We start from the raw sequence: 23,999 nt of genomic DNA, 5'->3' as shown, positions 1-23,999 counted from the left end.
CTCGAACCAGATCGAATCGACCCGCCATTTTTTAACCCGCCGCCATTTTATGTTGCCATCACTCAGGCAGCACGGCGAACGAAGTCTATTCTGCCTCTCCCGTACCTTGGTGTCAAAATACGTCCTCGGCCTTGTTTGCGAGGCTGGTGTTTGGACTAGCCAAGTACACTAATTCGTGTCTGGCTCTCCTAATCCCTGTTCCAACTATGTGTAGGCTCACACCATTCTTTCCTGATCATATCTTATCGACTGGCCTTCACTGTCTCCTGCTGGCATTCTCTTGTGTCATGCCCGAGACATCTGATCTTTTTGTTTTCGAACCTTTCTTACTGGTTCCGCTTTGTTTTCCACTTACACATTGGCTCTTTTCTTCTTTGCTTGGGGCGTGTGTTTCGTTAATAATTTTGTATTGTATAGTATTTAACCTGATGCGCCACAGAGTAAAGTGGCAGTCTCCTGAGAACCTACTTTGTGTACTTCTAGGATAACTGTACTAGCTGCAGCAAAATAAATCCAATCGTCTAACGCCGACAGAGTGTCCCGTGTCTCTGTGTAACGAAGCAGGTGAACCCAGAATACGGAGGGCGTACCCTGCGCCGCCAGGTCCAAAAGGTTCTGGTTCTTCAATGGCGGAATCCATGGAGAGAACTAATGACCCCCACATGATGGGAGGAAACCATACTACCATAGTGAGAACTAACGATGGCCCAACACCACAGGAGAAACAATGGTGAGATTTAATGACCCCCACCCCATGAGAGTAACCATGATGAGCACTAATGATAACACCAATGTATGGTAGAAACCATGGAGAGAACTACTGACCCCCACACCATAGGAGAAACCATGATCAGAACTAATAATTACCCCACACCATGGGAGAAACCATGATGAGACCTAATGACCCCCACAATGTGGGAGAAACCATGGGGAGTATTAATGGCCCCCACACCAAGGGAGAAACCATGGTGAGAACAAATGGCCCCCACACCATGGGGGAAACCATGATCAGAAGTAATGACCATTACACTGTGGGAGAAACCATTGTGAGAACAAATGATGACAGCACACCATGGTAGAAACCGGGGAGAGAAGTAATGACCCCAACACACTGGGAGGAAACCATGCTGGGAACAAATGATGACACCACACTATGGTAAAATCTATGGAGAGAACTAATGAACCCCACACGATGGGGGGAAACCATAGTGAGAACTAACAATTGCCCCACACCAAGGGAGAAACCATGGTGAGATTTAATGACCCGCACACCATGAGAGAAACCATGATGAGAACTTATGATGACACCACACTATGGTAAAAACCACGGAGAGAACTACTGACCCCCACACCTTGGGAAAAACCATGATCAGAACAAATAATGACCCCACACCATGGGTAAAACCATTATCAGAATTCAAAATGACCCCACACCATGGGAGAAACCATGTTGAGAACTAATGACCCCCACACCATGGGAGAAACCATGGTGAGAACTAATCACCCCCACACCATGGGAGAACCCATGATGAGACCTAATGACCCCTAAACTTTGGGAGAAACCGTGGTGAAAACGAATGATGACAACACATTTTGGTAGAAACCATGGAGAGAACTTATGACCCCCACACGATGGAAGGAAACCATTGAGAGAACTAATGATGACCCCAGAATATGGGAGGAACCATGTATATATTAAATGACCCCCACACCATGTGAGAAATCATGATGAGAACTAATGATGACCCCACACCATGGGAGAACCCATGGTGAGAACGAATGACACCCACACCATGGGAGAAATCATGGTGAGAAGCAATGATAACACCACACTATGGTAGGTTCCATGGAGAGAACTAGTGACCCTCACACAATGGGAGGAAACCATAGTGAGAAAAAAAGAATGCCCACTCCATGGGAGAATCCAGGGTGAGATTCGATGAACCCCACACCTTGAGAGAAAACCTGATGAGAACTGATGATGATATCACACTATGGTACAAACCATGGAGATATCTACTGACCCCCACTCCATGGGAGAAACCAGGATCACAACAAATAGTGACCCCATACCATGGGATAAACCACGGTGAGAACTAATGGACCCCACACTGTGGGAGATACCATGGTGAGAACAAATGATAACACCACACTATGGTAGAATTCATGGAGAGAACTAATGACCCCCACACGATGGGAGGAAACCTTAGTGAGAACTAATATTGGGCCCGAACCATAGGAGAAACCAGGGTGAGATTCAGTGACCCCCACACAATGAGAGAAACCATAATAAGAACTAATGATGACAAAATACTATGTTACAAGCCATGGAGAGCACTTCTGACCCCCACACCGTGGGAGAAACCATATTCAGAACTAATAATGACCCCACAGCATGGGAAAACCCATGGTGAGAACTAATGGTCCCCACTCCATGGGAGAAACCACAGTGAGAACTAATGGACCCCACACTGTTGGAGAAACCAATGTGAGAGCAAATGATAACACCACACTATGGTAGAATCCAAGGAGAGAACTAATGACCCCCACACCATGGGAGGAATGCCTAGTGGGAACTAATGATGGGCCAACACCATGGGAGAAACCAGGGTGAGATTCAATGACCCCCACACCATGAGAGAAACCATAATGAGACCTAATGATGACACCATACTATGGTAGAAACCATGGAGAGAACTACTGACCACCACACCATGAGAGAAACCATGATCAGAACTAATAATGACCCCACAACATGGGAGAAACCACGGTGAGAACTAATGGCCCCCACACCATGGGAGAAACCATGATCAGAACTAATAATGACCCCCCACACAATGTGTGAAACCATGGTGAGAACTAATGACCCCCACAGCCTGGGAGAAACCATGATGAGACCTAATGACCACTACACTGAGGGAGAAACCGTGGTGAGAACAAATGATGGCACCACACTATGTTAGAAATCATGGAGAGAACCAAAGACCCCCACACGATGGGAAGAAACCATGGTGAGAACAAATGATGACACCACACAATGGTAGAATCTAAGGAGAGAACTAACGACCCCCACACGATGGGAGAAACCATAGTGAGAACTAACGATGGCCCCACACCATGGGAGAAACCATTGTGAGATTTAATGATCGCACACCTTGAGAGAAACCATGATGAGAACTAATGATGACACCAGACTATGGTAAAAACCACTGAGAGATCTACTGACCCCCACACCATGGGAGAAACCATGATCAGAACTAATAATGACCCCACACCATGGTAGAAACCATGGTGAGAACTAATGGCCCCCACACCACGGGAGTAACCATGATCAGAACTAATAATGACCCCCCAGTATGGGAGAAACCATCGTGAGAACTAATGACCCCCACACTATGGTAGAAACCATGGATAGAACTAATGACCCCCACACGATGGTAGAAACTATGGGGAGAACAAAAGATGAAACCACACTATGGTAGAAATCATGGAGAGAACTACTGACCCCCACATGATGGGAGGAAACCCTAGTACCATAGTGAGAACTAACGATGGCCCAACACCATGGGAGAAACAATGGTGAGATTTAATGACTCCCACCCCATGAGAGAAACCATGATGAGAACTAATGATGACACCACAGTATGGTAGAAACCATGGAGAGAACTACTGACACCCACACCATGGGAGAAACCATGATCAGAACTAATACTTACCCCACACCATGGGAGAAACCATGATGAGACCTAATGGGCCCTACAATGTGGGAGGAAACCATGGGGAGTATTAATGGCCCCCGCACCATGGGAGAAACCATGGTGAGAACTAATGGCCCCCACGCCTTGGGAGAAACCATGATCAGAACTAATGACCATTACACTGTGGGAGAAACCATTGTGAGAACAAATGATGACAGCACACCATGCTAGAAAGCGGGGAAAGAAGTAATGACCCCAACACACTGGGAGGAAACTATGCTGGGAACAAATGATGACACCACACTATGGTAAAATATATGGAGAGAACTAATGACCCCCACACGATGGGAGGAAACCATAGTGAGAACTAACGATTGCCCCACACCAAGGGAGAAACCATGGTGAGAGTTAATGACCCGCACACCATGAAAGAAACCATGATGAGAACTTTTGATGACACCACACTATGGTAGAAACCATGGAGAGAACTACTGACCACCACACCATGAGAGAAACCATGATCAGAACTAATAATGACCCCACAACATGGGAGAAACCACGGTGAGAACTAATGGCCCCCACACCATGGGAGAAACCATGATCAGAACTAATAATGACCCCCCACACAATGTGTGAAACCATGGTGAGAACTAATGACCCCCACAGCCTGGGAGAAACCATGATGAGACCTAATGACCACTACACTGAGGGAGAAACCGTGGTGAGAACAAATGATGGCACCACACTATGTTAGAAATCATGGAGAGAACCAAAGACCCCCACACGATGGGAAGAAACCATGGTGAGAACAAATGATGACACCACACAATGGTAGAATCTAAGGAGAGAACTAACAACCCCCACACGATGGGAGAAACCATAGTGAGAACTAACGATGGCCCCACACCATGGGAGAAACCATTGTGAGATTTAATGATCGCACACCTTGAGAGAAACCATGATGAGAACTAATGATGACACCAGACTATGGTAAAAACCACTGAGAGATCTACTGACCCCCCACACCATGGGAGAAACCATGATCAGAACTAATAATGACCCCACACCATGGTAGAAACCATGGTGAGAACTAATGGCCCCCACACCACGGGAGTAACCATGATCAGAACTAATAATGACCCCCCAGTATGGGAGAAACCATCGTGAGAACTAATGACCCCCACACTATGGTAGAAACCATGGATAGAACTAATGACCCCCACACGATGGTAGAAACTATGGGGAGAACAAAAGATGAAACCACACTATGGTAGAAATCATGGAGAGAACTACTGACCCCCACATGATGGGAGGAAACCATAGTACCATAGTGAGAACTAACGATGGCCCAACACCATGGGAGAAACAATGGTGAGATTTAATGACTCCCACCCCATGAGAGAAACCATGATGAGAACTAATGATGACACCACAGTATGGTAGAAACCATGGAGAGAACTACTGACACCCACACCATGGGAGAAACCATGATCAGAACTAATACTTACCCCACACCATGGGAGAAACCATGATGAGACCTAATGGGCCCTACAATGTGGGAGAAACCATGGGGAGTATTAATGGCCCCCGCACCATGGGAGAAACCATGGTGAGAACTAATGGCCCCCACGCCTTGGGAGAAACCATGATCAGAACTAATGACCATTACACTGTGGGAGAAACCATTGTGAGAACAAATGATGACAGCACACCATGCTAGAAAGCGGGGAAAGAAGTAATGACCCCAACACACTGGGAGGAAACTATGCTGGGAACAAATGATGACACCACACTATGGTAAAATATATGGAGAGAACTAATGACCCCCACACGATGGGAGGAAACCATAGTGAGAACTAACGATTGCCCCACACCAAGGGAGAAACCATGGTGAGAGTTAAAGACCCGCACACCATGAAAGAAACCATGATGAGAACTTTTGATGACACCACACTATGGTAAAAACAACAATGGAGAGAACTACTGACCCCCACACCTTGGGAGACACCATGATCAGAACAAATAATGACCCCACACCATGGGAAAAAACATTATCAGAATTCATAATGACCCCACACCATGGGAGAAACCATGTTGAGAACAAATGACCCCCAAACCATGGGAAAAACCATGGTGAGAACTAATCACCCCCACACCATGGGAGAAACCATGATGAGACCTAATGACCCCTAAACTGTGGGAGAAACCATGGTGAGAACAAATGATGACTACACATTATGGTAGAAACCATGGCTAGAACTAATGACCCCCACACGATGGAAGGAAACCATTGAGAGAACTAATGATGATCCCACAAAATGGGGAAACCATGGTGAGATTTAATGAACCCCACACCATGAGAAAAACAATGATGAGAACTAATGATGACCCAACACCATGGGATAAATGATGGTGAGATTTAATGACCCCCATACCATGGTAAGAGCCGTGGTGAGAACTAATGACCCCCACAGCATGGGAAAAAACATGATCAGAACTAATAATGACCCAACACCATGGGACAAACATGGTGAGAACTAATGAACCCCACTCCATGGGAAAAACCATGATGAGACCTAATGACCCCTAAACTGTGGGAGAAACCATGGTGAGAACAAATGATGCCACCAAACTATTGTAGAAACCATGGAGTGAACTAATGACCCCCACACAATGGGAGGAAACCATTGTGAGAACTAAAAATGACCCCAGAATATGGGAGGAACCATGTTTAGATTAAATGACCCCCACACCATGTGAGAAACCATGATGAGAACTAATGATGACCCCACACCATGGGAGAACCCGTGGTGAGAACCAATGACCCCCACACCATGGGAGAAATCATGGTGAGAACCAATGATAACACCACACTATGGTAGGTTCCATGGAGAGACCTAGTGACCCGAACACAATGGGAGGAAACCATAGTGAGAAAAAAAAATGCCCCACTCCATGGGAGAATCCAGGGTGAGATTCAATGACCCCCACACCATGAGAGAAAACATGATGAGAACTGATGATGATATCACACTATGGTACAAACAATAGAGAGATCTACTGACCCCCACTCCATGGGAGAAACCAGGATCAGCACTAATAATGACCCCATACCATGGGAGAAACCATGGAAAGAACTAATGACCCACACACCATGGGAGAAACCACAGTGAGAACTAATGGACCCCACACTGTTGGAGAAACCATGGTGAGAACAAATGATAACACCACACTATGGTAGAATTCATGGAGAGAACTAATGACCCCCACACGATGGGAGGAAACCTTAGTGAGAACTAATATTGAGCCCAGACCATGGGAGAAACCGGGTTGAGATTCAATGACCCCCACACCATGAGAGAAACCATAATGATACCTAATTATGACACCATACTATGGTAGAAACCATGGAGATAACTACTGACCACCACACCATGAGAGAAACCATGATCAGAACTAAAAATGACCCCACAACATGGGAGAAACCATGATCAGAACTAATAATGACCCCCCCACACAATGTGTGAAACCATGGTGAGAACTAATGACCCCCACACCCTGGGAGAAACCATGATGAGACCTAATGACCACAACACTGAGGGAGAAAACATGGTGAGAACAAATGATGGCACCACACTATGGTAGAAATCATGGAGAGAACCAAAGATCCCCACACAATGGGAAGAAACCATGGTGAGAACAAATGATGACACCACACAATGGTAGAATCTATGGAGAGAACTAACGACCCCCACACGATGGGAGGAAACCATAGTGAGAACTAACGATGGCCCCACACCATGTGAGAAACAACGGTGAGAACTAATGGACCCCACACTGTTGGAGAAACCATGGTGAGAACAAATGATAACACCACACTATGGTAGAATTCATGGAGAGAACTAATGACCCCCACACGATGGGAGGAAACCTTAGTGAGAACTAATGATGGGCCCAAACCATGGGAGAAACCAGGGTGAGATTCAGTGACCCCCACACAATGAGAGAAACCATAATGAGAACTAATGATGACACCATACTATGGTATAAACCATGGAGAGCACTTCTGACCCCCACAACATGGGAGAAACCATAATCAGAACTAATAATGACCCCACAGCATGGGAAAAACCATGGTGAGAACTAATGGCCCCCACTCCATGGGAGAAACCACAGTGAGAACTAATGGACCCCAAAATGTTGGAGAAAACATGGTGAGAGCAAATGATAACACCACACTATGGTAGAAACCAAGGAGAGAACTAATGACCCCCACACCATGGGAGGAAACCATAGTGAGAACTAATGATGGGCCCACACCATGGGAGAAACCAGGGTGAGATTCAATGACCCCCACACCATGAGAGAAACCATAATGAGACCTAATGATGACACCATACTATGGTAGAAACCATGGAGAGAACTACTGACCACCACACCATGAGAGAAACCATGATCAGAACTAATAATAACCCCACAGCATGGTAGAAACCATGGTGAGAACTAATGGCCCCCACACCACGGGAGTAAACATGATCAGAACTAATAATGACCCCCCAGTATGGGAGAAACCATCGTGAGAACTAATGACCCCCACACTATGGTAGAAACCATGGATAGAACTAATGACCCCCACACGATGGTAGAAACTATGGGGAGAACAAAAGATGAAACCACACTATGGTAGAAATCATGGAGAGAACTACTGACACCCACATGATGGGAGGAAACCATAGTACCATAGTGAGAACTAACGATGGCCCAACACCATGGGAGAAACAATGGTGAGATTTAATGACTCCCACCCCATGAGAGAAACCATGATGAGAACTAATGATGACACCACAGTATGGTAGAAACCATGGAGAGAACTACTGACACCCACACCATGGGAGAAACCATGATCAGAACTAATACTTACCCCACACCATGGGAGAAACCATGATGAGACCTAATGGGCCCTACAATGTGGGAGAAACCATGGGGAGTATTAATGGCCCCCGCACCATGGGAGAAACCATGGTGAGAACTAATGGCCCCCACGCCTTGGGAGAAACCATGATCAGAACTAATGACCATTACACTGTGGGAGAAACCATTGTGAGAACAAATGATGACAGCACACCATGCTAGAAAGCGGGGAAAGAAGTAATGACCCCAACACACTGGGAGGAAACTATGCTGGGAACAAATGATGACACCACACTATGGTAAAATATATGGAGAGAACTAATGACCCCCACACGATGGGAGGAAACCATAGTGAGAACTAACAATTGCCCCACACCAAGGGAGAAACCATGGTGAGAGTTAATGACCCGCACACCATGAAAGAAACCATGATGAGAACTTTTGATGACACCACACTATGGTAAAAACAACAATGGAGAGAACTACTGACCCCCACACCTTGGGAGACACCATGATCAGAACAAATAATGACCCCACACCATGGGAAAAAACATTATCAGAATTCATAATGACCCCACACCATGGGAGAAACCATGTTGAGAACAAATGACCCCCAACCCATGGGAGAAACCATGGTGAGAACTAATCACCCCCACACCATGGGAGAAACCATGATGAGACCTAATGACCCCTAAACTGTGGGAGAAACCGTGGTGAGAACAAATGATGACAACACATTATGGTAGAAACCATGGCTAGAACTAATGACCCCCACACGATGGAAGGAAACCATTGAGAGAACTAATGATGATCCCACAAAATGGGGAAACCATGGTGAGATTTAATGAACCCCACACCATGAAAAAAACAATGATGAGAACTAATGATGACCCAACACCATGGGATAAATGATGGTGAGATTTAATGACCCCCATACCATGGTAAGAGCCGTGGTGAGAACTAATGACCCCCACAGCATGGGAAAAAACATGATCAGAACTAATAATGACCCAACACCATGGGACAAACATGGTGAGAACTAATGAACCCCACTCCATGGGAAAAACCATGATGAGACCTAATGACACCTAAACTGTGGGAGAAACCATGGTGAGAACAAATGATGCCACCAAACTATTGTAGAAACCATGGAGTGAACTAATGACCCCCACACAATGGGAGGAAAGCATTGTGAGAACTAAAAATGACCCCAGAATATGGGAGGAACCATGTTTAGATTAAATGACCCCCACACCATGTGAGAAACCATGATGAGAACTAATGATGACCCCACACCATGGGAGAACCCGTGGTGAGAACCAATGACCCCCACACCATGGGAGAAATCATGGTGAGAACCAATGATAACACCACACTATGGTAGGTTCCATGGAGAGACCTAGTGACCCGCACACAATGGGAGGAAACCATAGTGAGAAAAAAAAATGCCCCACTCCATGGGAGAATCCAGGGTGAGATTCAATGACCCCCACACCATGTGAGAAAACATGATGAGAACTGATGATGATATCACACTATGGTACAAACAATAGAGAGATCTACTGACCCCCACTCCATGGGAGAAACCAGGATCAGCACTAATAATGACCCCATACCATGGGAGAAACCATGGAAAGAACTAATGACCCACACACCATGGGAGAAACCACAGTGAGAACTAATGGACCCCACACTGTTGGAGAAACCATGGTGAGAACAAATGATAACACCACACTATGGTAGAATTCATGGAGAGAACTAATGACCCCCACACGATGGGAGGAAACCTTAGTGAGAACTAATATTGAGCCCAGACCATGGGAGAAACCGGGTTGAGATTCAATGACCCCCACACCATGAGAGAAACCATAATGATACCTAATTATGACACCATACTATGGTAGAAACCATGGAGATAACTACTGACCACCACACCATGAGAGAAACCATGATCAGAACTAAAAATGACCCCACAACATGGGAGAAACCATGATCAGAACTAATAATGACCCCCCCACACAATGTGTGAAACCATGGTGAGAACTAATGACCCCCACACCCTGGGAGAAACCATGATGAGACCTAATGACCACAACACTGAGGGAGAAAACATGGTGAGAACAAATGATGGCACCACACTATGGTAGAAATCATGGAGAGAACCAAAGATCCCCACACGATGGGAAGAAACCATGGTGAGAACAAATGATGACACCACACAATGGTAGAATCTATGGAGAGAACTAACGACCCCCACACGATGGGAGGAAACCATAGTGAGAACTAACGATGGCCCCACACCATGTGAGAAACAACGGTGAGAACTAATGGACCCCACACTGTTGGAGAAACCATGGTGAGAACAAATGATAACACCACACTATGGTAGAATTCATGGAGAGAACTAATGACCCCCACACGATGGGAGGAAACCTTAGTGAGAACTAATGATGGGCCCAAACCATGGGAGAAACCAGGGTGAGATTCAGTGACCCCCACACAATGAGAGAAACCATAATGAGAACTAATGATGACACCATACTATGGTATAAACCATGGAGAGCACTTCTGACCCCCACAACATGGGAGAAACCATAATCAGACCTAATAATGACCCCACAGCATGGGAAAAACCATGGTGAGAACTAATGGCCCCCACTCCATGGGAGAAACCACAGTGAGAACTAATGGACCCCAAAATGTTGGAGAAACCATGGTGAGAGCAAATGATAACACCACACTATGGTAGAAACCAAGGAGAGAACTAATGACCCCCACACCATGGGAGGAAACCATAGTGAGAACTAATGATGGGCCCACACCATGGGAGAAACCAGGGTGAGATTCAATGACCCCCACACCATGAGAGAAACCATAATGAGACCTAATGATGACACCATACTATGGTAGAAACCATGGAGAGAACTACTGACCACCACACCATGAGAGAAACCATGATCAGAACTAATAATAACCCCACAGCATGGGAGAAACCATAGTGAGAACTAATGGCCCCCTCACCATGGGAGAAACCATGATCAGAACTAATAATGACCACCCCACACAATGTGTGAAACCATGGTGAGAACTAATGACCCCCACACCCTGGGAGAAACCATGATGAGACCTAATGACCCCTACACTGAGGGAGAAACCATGATGAGAACAAATGATGGTACCACACTATGGTAGAAATCATGGAGAGAACCAAAGACCCCCACACGATGGGAAGAAACCATGGTGAGAAAAAATGATGACACCACACAATGGTAGAATCTATGGAGAGAACTAACGACCCCCCCCACACGATGGGAGGAAACCATAGTGAGAACTAACGATGGCCCCACACCATGGGAGAAACCATTGTGAGATTTAATGACCGCACACCATGAGAGAAACCATGATGAGAACTAATGATGACACCAGACTATGGTAAAAACCACTGAGAGATCTACTGACCCCCACACCTTGGGAGAAACCATGATCTGAACTAATAATGACCCCACAGCGTGGTAGAAACCATGGTGAGAACTAATGGCCCCCACACCACGGGAGTAACCATGATCAGAACTAATAATGACCACCCAGTATGGGAGAAACCATGGTGAGAACTAATGACCCCCACACTATGGTAGAAACCATGAATAGAACTAATTACCCCCACACGATGGTAGAAACCATAAGGAGAACTAATGAACCCCACTCCATGGGAAAAACCATGATGAGACCTAATGACCCCTAAACTGTGGGAGAAACCATGGTGAGAACAAATGATGCCACCAAACTATGGTAGAAACCATGGAGAGAACTAATGACCCCCACACGATGGGAGGAAACAATTGTGAGAACTAACAATGACCCCAGAATATGGGAGGAACCATGTTTAGATTAAATGACACCCACACCATGTGAGAAACCATGATGAGAACTAATGGTGACCCCAAACCATGGGAGAACCCGTGGTGAGAACCATTGACCCCCACACCATGGGAGAAATCATGGTAAGAGCCAATGATAACACCACAGTATGGTAGGTTCCATGGAGAGACCTAGTGACCCCCACACAATGGGAGGAAACCATAGTGAGAACTAAAGATTGCCCCACTCCATGGGAGAATCCAGGGTGAGATTCAATTACCCCCACACCATGAGAGAAAACATCATGAAAACTGGTGATGATATCACAGTATGGTACAAACCATGGAGAGATCTACTGACCCCCACTCCATGGGAGAAACCAGGATCAGAAATAATAATGACCCCATACCATGGGAGAAACCATGGAAAGAACTAATGACCCACACACCATGGGAGAAACCACTGTGAGAACTAATGGACCCCACACTGTGGGAGAAACATTAGTGAGAACAAATGATAGCACCACACTATGGTAGAATCCATTGAGAGACCTAATGACCCCCACACAATGGGAGGAAACCATAGTGAGAACTAAAGATGGCCCCACACCGTGGGCGAATCCAGGGTGAGATTCAATGACCCCCACACCATGAGAGAAACCATGATGAGAACTAATGATGACATCACACTATGGTGCAAACCATAGAGAGAACTACTGACCCCCACACCATGGGAGAAACCAGGATCAGGAGTAATAATGACCCTATACCATGGGAGAAACCACGGTGAGAACTAATGGACCCCACACTGTTGGAGAAACCATGGTGAGAACAAATGATAACACCACACTATGGTAGAATTCATGGAGAGAACTAATGACCCCCACACGATGGAAGGAAACCTTAGTGAGGAATAATGATGGGCCCAAACCATGAGAGAAACCAGGGTGGGATTCAGTGACCTCCACACAATGAGAGAAACTATAATGAGATCTAATGATGACACCATACTATGGTAGAAACCATGGAGAGCACTTCTGACTCCCACACCATGGGAGAAACCATAATCAGAACTAATAATGACCCCACAGCATGGGAAAAACCATGGTGAGACCTAATGGCCCCCACTCCAATCTGAGAAACCACAGTGAGATCTAATGGACCCCACACTGTTGGAGAAACCAAGGTGAGAGCAAATGATAACACCACACTATGGTAGAATCCAAGGAGAGAACTAATGACCCCCACACCATGGGAGGAAACCATAGTGATAACTAATGATAGGCCCACACCATGGAAGAAACCAGGGTGAGATTCAATGACCCCCACACCATGAGAGAAACCATAATGAGACCTAATTATGACACCATACTATGGTAGAAACCATGGAGAGAACTACTGACCACCACACCATGAGAGAAACCATGATCAGAACTAATAATGACCCCACAACATGGGAGAAACCATGGTGAGAACTAATGGCCCCCACACCATGGGAGAAACCATGATCAGAACTAATAATGACCCCCCCACACAATGTGTGAAACCAAGGTGAGAACTAATGACCCTCACACCCTGGGAGAAACCATGATGAGACCTAATGACCACTACACTGAGGGAGAAACCATGGCGAGAACAAATGATGGCACCACACTATGGTAGAAATCAAGGAGAGAACCAAAGACCCCCACACAATGGGAACAAACCATGGTGAGAACAAATGATGACACCACACAATGGTAGAATCTATGGAGAGAACTAACGACCCCCACACGATGGGGAAGAAACCATAGTGAGAACTAACGATGGCCCCACACCATGGGAGAAACCACAGTGAGAACCAATGGACCCCACACTGTTGGAGAAACGATGGTGAGAACAAATGATAACACCACACTATGGTAGAATTCATGGAGAGAACTAATGACCCCCACACGATGGGAGGAAACCTTAGTGAGACCTAATATTGGGCCCAAACCATGGGAGAAACCAGGGTGAGATTCAGTGACCCCCACACAATGAGAGAAACCATAATCAGAACTAATAATGACCCCACAGCATGGGAAAAACCATGGTGAGAACTAATGGCCCCCACTCCAAGGGAGAAACCACAGTGAGAACTAATGGACCCCACACTATTGGAGAAACCATGGTGAGAACTAATGACCCCCACACCATGAAAGAAACCATGATGAGAACTAATGACCCCCACACCATGGGAGAAACCATGGTGAGAACTAATGACCCCCACACCATGGGAGAAACCATGATGAGACCTAATGACCCCTAAACTGTGGGAGAAACCATGGTGAGAACAAATGATGACACCACACTATGGTAGAAACAATAGAGAGAACTAATGACCCCACACAATGGGAGGAAACCATTGTGAGAACTGACGAGGACCACACAACGTGGGAGAAACCATGCTGAGATTTAATGACCTCCCACACCATGAGTGAAACCATGATGAGAACTAATGATCACCCAACACCATGGGATAAACCATGGTGATATTTAATGACCCCCACACCATGGGAGAAAAAGTGGTGAGACTTAATGACCCCCACACCATGGGAAAAACATGATTAGAACTAATAATGACCCCACACCATGGAACAAACCATGGTGAGACCTCTCGAACCCCACACCATGGGGAAAACCATGATGAGACCTAATGACCCCTACACTATGGGAGAAACCATGGTGAGAACAAATGATAACACCACACTATTGTAGAAACCATGGAGAGAACTAATGACCCCCACACAATGGGAGGAAACCATGATGAGACCTAATGACCCCTAAACTGTGGGAGAACCATGGTGAGAACAAATGATGACACCACACTATGTTAGAAACCATGGAGTGAAATAAATACCTCCACATGATGGGAGGAAACCATATAGAGAACTAATGATGATCCCACAACATGGGAGAAAGCATGGTGAGATTTAATGAACCCCACACCATGAAATAAACCATGATGAGATCTAATGACCCCCACACCATGGAAGAAACCATGGTGAGAACTAATGATGACCCCACAACATGGGAGAAACCATGGAGAGATCTAATGACCCTTACAGTGTGAGACAAACCATGCTGAGATCAAATGACCCCTTCACTGTGGGAAAAGCCATAGTGAAAACTAATGACCTCTACACTGTGAGAGAAACCATGGTGAGAACTAATGACCCCCACACCAGCGGAGAAACCATGATGAGAACTAATGATGACCTCACACCATAGGAGAAACTGTGGTGAGAACTAATGATGACCTCACACAATGGGAGAAGCCATGGTGAGAACTAATGACCCCTACACTGTGGGAGAAACCATGCTGAGAATGAATGACCCCTAAACCTTTAGAGAAACCGTGCTAAGACCTAATGACCCCACACAATGGGAGGAAACCATAGTGAGAAAAAATGAACCCCACGCCATGGGAGAAACCATGGTGAGAGCTAATGACCCCCACACCACAGGAGAAACCATGGTGAGAACTAATTGTGACCCCACAACATGGGAGAAACCATGGAGAGATCTAATGATCCTTACACTGTGAGACAAACCATGCTCAGAACAAATGACCCCTTCACTGTGGGAAAAGCCATAGTGAAAACTAATGACCTCTACACTGTGAGAGAAACCATGGTGAGAACTAATGACCCCCACACCATCGGAGAAACCATGATGAGAACTAATGATGACCTCACACCATGGGAGAAACTGTGGTGAGAACTAATGATGACCCCACACGATGGGAGAAGCCATGGTGAGAGCTAATGACCCCGACACTGTGGGAGAAACCATGCTGAGAATGAATGACCCCTAAACCTTTAGAGAAACCGTGCTAAGACCTAATGACCCCACACAATGGGAGGAAACCATAGTGAGAAAAAATGAACCCCACACCATGGGAGAAACCATGGTGAGAGCTAATAACCCCCACACCACGGGAGAAACCAAGGTGAGAACTAATAATGACCCCACAACATGGGAGAAACCATGGAGAGATCTAATGACCCCCTACACTGTGGGAGAAACCATGGTGAGAACTAATGACCCCCACACCATCGGAGAAACCATGGTGAGATTTAAAGACCCGCATACCATGGGAGAAACCATGGCAACATTTAATGACCCCCACACTATGGGAGAAACCATGATGAGATATAATGATCCCCACACTGGGGAAGAGACCATGGTGAGAAGTATTGACCCCCACAGTGTGGGAGAAACCATGGTGAGAACTAATGATGACTCCACACAATGGGAGAAACCATGGTGAGATTTAATGACTCCCACACCATGAAAAATACCATGATGAGAACTAATGATCCACACACCTTGGGAGAATCCATGGTGAGACCTAATGATCCCCAAACCGGGGGAGAGACCTTGGTGAGAACTAATTACCCCCACAGTCTGGGAGAAACCATGGTGAGAACTAATGCCCCCCCCAGCATGGGAGAAACAATGGTGAGAACTAATGATGACCCCATCCATGGGAGAAACCATCGTGAGATTTAATGCCCCCCACACCATGAAAGAAACCATGATGAGAACTAATGACCCCCACACCATGGGAGAAACCATGGTGAGAACTAATGACCCCCATACCATGGGAGAAACCATGATGAGACCTAATGACCCCTAAACTGTGGGAGAAACCATGGTGAGAACAAATGATGACACCACACTATGGTAGAAACAATAGAGAGAACTAATGACCCCCACACAATGGGAGGAAACTATTGTGAGAAGTGACGACGACCACACAACGTGGGAGAAACCATGCTGAGATTTAATGACCTCCCACACCATGAGTGAAACCATGATGAGAACTAATGATCACCCAACACCATGGGATAAACCATGGTGAGATTTAATGACCCCCACACCATGGGAGAAAAAGTGGTGAGACTTAATGACCCCCACACCATGGGAAAAACATGATCAGAACTAATAATGACCCCACACCATGGAACAAACCATGGTGAGACCTAATGAACCCCACACCATGGGAAAAACCATGATGAGACCTAATGACCCCTACACTATGGGAGAAACCATGGTGAGAACAAATGAGAACACCACACTATTGTAGAAACCATGGAGAGAACTAATGACCCCCACACAATGGGAGGAAACCATGATGAGACCTAATGACCCCTAAACTATGGGAGAACCATGGTGAGAAGAAATGATGACACCACACTATGTTAGAAACCATGGAGAGAACTAATGACCCCCCATGGAGTGAAATAAATACCTCCACATGATGGGAGGAAACCATAGAGAGAACTAATGATGATCCCACAACATGGGAGAAACCATGGTGAGATTTAATGAACCCCACACCATGAAAGAAACCATGATGAGATCTAATGACCCCCACACCATGGGAGAAACCATGGTGAGAACTAATGATGACCCCACAACATGGGAGAAACCATGGAGAGATCTAATGACCCTTACACTGTGAGACAAACCATGCTGAGATCAAATGACCCCTTTACTGTGGGAAAAGCCATAGTGAAAACTAAAGACCTCTACACTGTGAGAGAAACCATGGTGAGAACTAATGACCCCCACACCATCGGAGAAACCATGATGAGAACTAATGACCTCACACCATGGGAGAAACTGTGGTGAGAACTAATGATGACCCCACACGATGGGAGAAGCCATGGTGAGAGCTAATGACCCCGACACTGTAGGAGAAACCATGCTGAGAATGAATGACCCCTAAACCTTTAGAGAAACCGTGCTAAGACCTAATGACCCCACACAATGGGAGGAAACCATAGTGAGAAAAAATGAACCCCACACCATGGGAGAAACCATGGTGAGAGCTAATAACCCCCACACCACGGGAGAAACCAAGGTGAGAACTAATAATGACCTCACAACATGGGAGAAACCATGGAGAGATCTAATGACCCCGTACACTGTGGGAGAAACCATGGTGAGAACTAATGACCCCCACACCATCGGAGAAACCATGATGAGAACTAATGACCTCACACCATGGGAGAAACTGTGGTGAGAACTAATGATGACCCCACACGATGGGAGAAGCCATGGTGAGAGCTAATGACCCCGACACTGTAGGAGAAACCATGCTGAGAATGAATGACCCCTAAACCTTTAGAGAAACCGTGCTAAGACCTAATGACCCCACACAATGGGAGGAAACCATAGTGAGAAAAAATGAACCCCACACCATGGGAGAAACCATGGTGAGAGCTAATAACCCCCACACTACGGGAGAAACCAAGGTGAGAACTAATAATGACCTCACAACATGGGAGAAACCGTGGAGAGATCTAATGACCCCCTACACTGTGGGAGAAACCATGGTGAGAACTAATGACCCCCACACCATCGGAGAAACCATGGTAAGATTTAAAGACCCCCATACCATGGGAGAAACCATGGCAACATTTAATGACCCCCACACTATGAGAGAAACCATGGTGAGATATAATGATCCCCACACTGGGGGAGAGACCATGGTGAGAAGTAATGACCCCCACAGTGTGGGAGAAACCATGGTGAGAACTAATGATGACCCCACACCATGGGAGAGACCATGGTGAGATTTAATGACCCCTACACCATTAAAAATTCCATGATGAGAACTAATGATCCACACACCATGGGAGAACCCATGGTGAGACCTAATGATCCCCACACCGGGGGAGAAACCTTGGTGAGAACTAATTACCCTCACAGTCTGGGAGAAACCATGGTGAGAACTAATGGCCCCCACAGCATGGGAGAAACAATGGTGAGAACTAATGATGACCCCATCCATGGGAGAAACCATTGTGAGATTTAATGACCCCACACCATGAAAGAAACCATGATGAGAACTAATGACCCCCACACCATGGGAGAAACCATGGTGAGAACTAATGACCCCCACACCATGGGAGAAACCATGATGAGACCTAATGACCCCTAAACTGTGGGAGAAACCATGGTGAGAACAAATGATGACACCACACTATTGTAGAAACCATGGAGAGAACTAATGACCCCCACACAATGGGAGGAAACCATTGTGAGAACTGACGATGACCGCACAACGTCGGAGAAACCATGCTGAGATTTAATGACCTCCCACACCATGAGTGAAACCATGATGAGAACTAATGATCACCCAACACCATGGGATAAACCATGGTGAGATTTAATGACCCCCACACCATGGGAGAAACCGTGGTGAGACTTAATGACCCCCACACCATGGGAAAAACATGATCAGAACTAATAATGACCCAACACCATGGGAGAAACCATGGTGAGATCAAATGACCTCCACACCATAGGAGAAACCATGGTGTGAACTAATGATGACCTCACACCATGGGAGAAATAGTGGTGAGAACCAATGAAGACCCCACATGATGGGAGAAGCCTTTGTGAGAACTAATGACCCCTACACTGTGGGAGAAACCATGCTGAGAACGAATGACCCCTAAACCATTGGAGAAACCATGCTATGACCTAATGACCCCACACAAAGGGAGGAAGCCATAGTGAGAACAAATGATCCCCACACCATGGGAGAAACCATGGTGAGATTTAAAGACCCCCACAACATGGAAGAAACCATGATGAGAACTAATGACTCCCACACCATGGGAGAAACCATGGTGAGAACTAATGATGACCCCACAACATGGGAGAAACCATGGAGAGATCAATTCGCCCCTACACTGTGGGAGAAACCATGCTGAGAACAAATGACCCTTTCACTGTGGGAGAAGCCATAGTGAAAACTAATGACCTCTACACTGTGAGAGAAACCATGGTGAGAACTAATGACCTCCACACCATCGGAGAAACCATGGTGAGTTCTAATGATGACCTCAGACCATGGGAGAAGCCATGGTGAGAACTAATGACCCCTTCACTGTGGGAGAAACCATGCTGAGAATGAATGACCCCTAAACCATTGGAAAAACCATGCTAAGACCTAATGACCCCACACCATGGGAGTAACATGGTGAGAACCAAATATGACCCCACAACATAGGAGAAACCATGAAGAGATCTAATGACCCCTACACTGCGGGAAAAACCATGGTGAGAACTAATGACCCCCACACCATGGGAGAAACCATGGCAACATTTATTGACCCCCACACTATGGGAGAAACCGTGGTGAGATATAATGATCCCCACACTGGGGGAGAGACCATGGTGAGAAGTAATGACCCCCACAGTGTGGGAGAAACCATGGTGAGAACTAATGATGACCCCACACCATGGGAGAAACCATGGTGAGATTTAATGACCCCCACACCATGGGAGAAACCATGATGAGAACTAATGATCTCCACACCATGGGAGAAACCATGGTGAGAATTAATGATGACCCCACAACATGGGAGAAACCAAGGAGAGATCTAATGACCCCTACACTGCGGGAGAAACCATGCTGAGAACAAATGACCCCTTCACTGTGGGAGAAGCCATAGTGAAAACTAATGACCTCTACACTATGAGAGAAACCATTGTGAGTACTAATGACCCCCACACCATCGGAGAAACCATGGTGAGAACTAATGATGACCTCACACCATGGGAGAATCTGTGGTGAGAACTAATGATGACCCCACAGGATGGGAGAAGCCATGGTGAGAACTATGACCCCTACACTGTGGAGAAACCATGGTGAGAACTAATTACCCCCACACCATTGGAGAAACCATGGTGAGATTTAAAGACCCCCACACCATGGGAGAATCCATGGCAACATTTAGTGACCCCCACACTATGGGAGAAGCCATGGTGAGATATAATGATCCCCGCACCATGAAAACACCATGATGAGAACTAATGATCCCCACACCATGGGAAAAACCATGGTGAGACCTAATGATCCCCACACTGGGGGAGAGACCATGGTGAGAACTAATCACCCCCACAGTCTGGGAGAAACCATGGTGAGAACTAATGGCCCCCACAGCATGGGAGAAACCAAGGTGAGAACTAATGATGACCCCACTCCATGGGAGAAACCATGGTGACATTTAATGACCCCCACACCATGGGAGAAACCATGGCGAGATTTAATGACCCCCACACCATGAGAGAAACCATGATGAGAACTACTGATGACCCCACACCATGGGGGAATCCATGGAGAGAACTAGTGACCCCAAATGTTGGGAGAAAACATCGTCAGACCTAATAATGGCCCAACACCATGGGAGAAACCATGATGAAAACTAATGACCCAACATCATGGGAGAAACCATGGTGAGAACTAATGACCCCCACACCATGGAAGAAACCATGATGAAAACTAATGGTTACCCCACACCAGGGGAGAAACCATGGTGGGAATTAATGACTCCCACACCACTGGAGAAACCATGGTGAGACCTAATGACCCCCACGCCTAGGGAGAAACCATGGTGAGATCTAATGACCCCACACGATGGGAGGAAACCATTGTGAGACCAAATGATCTCCACACCATGGGAGAAACCATGGTGAGAACTAATGACCCTGCAACTTGGGAGAAACCATAGTGAGAACTTTTGATGACCCCACACTATGGGAGAAACTATGATGAGATTTAATGACCTCACACCATGAAGGAAACCATGATGAGAACTAATGATCCCCACAGCATGGGAGAAACCATGGTGAGACCTAATGATCCCCACACCTTGGGAGAAACCATGGTGAGGATGAGGACCTCTGTTTTGTCTGTGTTCAGCTTCAGTCGGCTGATGTTCATCCAGTCGGCGACGGCCTTCATTATTTCGTGGAGGTTGGCTTTGGCAGTGATGGGGTCCTTGGTGAGGGAGAGGATCAGTTGAGTGTCGTCGGCGTAGGAGATTATGTTGAGGTCGTGCTGTCGGGCAACATGTGCGAGTGGGGTCATGTAAATGTTGAACAGTGTCGGGCTGAGGGAAGATCTCTGGTGTACGCCGCAGATGATCTCGGAGGCTTCGGATCGGAATGGGGGAGGCGGATGCTCTGGGTTCTGCCAGAGAGGAAGGAGGTGGTCCATTCCAGAGCCTTGTCTCTGATCCCTACGGCGTGGGGGCGTGCGCGTAGTGTACAGTGGCAGACGGTGAGGAAGGCGGCGGAGAGGTCCAGGAGGATGAGGGCTACGGTCTCACCGTTGTCCAGCAGGGTCCTGATGTCGTCGGTGGTGGCGATGAGAGCGTTCTCGGTGCTGTGGTTGCTGCGGATCCCTGACTGGGAAGGGTCCAGGATTCTGTTTTCTTCTAGGTATTGGGTTAGCTGCCTGTTGACGATCTTCTCGATGACCTTGGCCCGGAACGGGAGCAAAGAGATGGGCCGGAAGTTCTTGAGGTCTCTTGGGTCTGCCTTGGGTTTTTTGAGTAGGGTGTTGATCTAGGCATGTTTCCAGCTCTCTGGGAAGGTCGCAGTCTCGAGGGAGAGATTGATGACGTTGCGCAGGTGGGGTGCGATGGAGCTGCTGGCTTTGTTGAAGATGTGGTGCGGGAATGGGTCTGACGGGGAGCCGGATTGGATCGTGCTCATGGTCTTGATGGTGTCATCGGTGCTCACACTGGCCTAGGCTAGCAGGGGGGCATGGTCGAGGGTGTGCGGAGAGTCTGTTGTGTTGCTGTCAGTTGGGGCTGTCTGGGAGTTGAAGCTGTCGTGGATGTCTGCTATCTTGCGATGGAGGAAAGTGGCGAGGGAGTCGCACAGGGCTTGCGACGGCAGGATGTTGTTGGTGTTGGAGATGGGGTTGGAGAGTTCCTTCACGATGTTGAAGAGCTCTTTGCTGTTGTGTGCGTTGTTGTCAAGGCGGTCTTCGAAGGAGGCCCTCTTGGCAGTCCTGATGAGGTGATGGTGGTTGCGGATGGCGTCCTTGTGGGCTGCGTGGCTGTCCGGGGTTTGTTCACTGTGCCATTTCTTCTCTAGTATCCGGCAGGCTTACTTGGAGGCTAGGAGTTCTGTGGGGGGGTTTCTTCAGCGGGGCGAGTGTGTTGGCGCAGTCCTCGATCCAGTGTCTGAGGCTGTGGGCAGAGTTGTCGGTGTTGGAGGGTTCGGTGGGTGGGCTGAGAGTGAGTGGTGCGTGTAGTTGGTGTCCGGTGATTTTGCTCCAGCTCTGTTTGGTGCGGTGGTGTGTGTTGGGTTTCTGGAAGGTGAAGTGGATGCAGCAGTGGTCAGTCCAGAGGAGTTCGGTGGTGTAGCTGAAGGAGACGTGGGGGCTTGAGGAGAAAACGGGGTTGAGCGTGTGGCCGGCGGAGTGGGTAGGCGTTGTGACGAGTTGCCTCAGTCCGAGGTTGGTGAGGTTATTGATCAGGGTTGTGGAGTTGCTGTCGTTGTTGTTCTCAAGGTGAAAGTTCAGGTCTGGAGGAGGATGTAGTCGGTGGAGGTCAGGGCGTGCGTGCTGATGAAGTTGGCGATGGAGTCACTGAACTGGGGTCGGGGTCCGGGTGGTCTGTAGATGAGGGTGCCTCTAAGCGTGGAGTTGAGGTCTGTGTGGATCTGGAAATGCATGTGTTTGGCGGTGCTGAGA

The sequence above is a fragment of the Triturus cristatus genome, chromosome 5_2, assembly GCF_964204655.1.
Source record: "Triturus cristatus chromosome 5_2, aTriCri1.1, whole genome shotgun sequence".
In the NCBI taxonomy this organism is placed as follows: domain Eukaryota; kingdom Metazoa; phylum Chordata; class Amphibia; order Caudata; family Salamandridae; genus Triturus; species Triturus cristatus.
Note: the sequence above shows the minus strand (reverse complement) of the source record.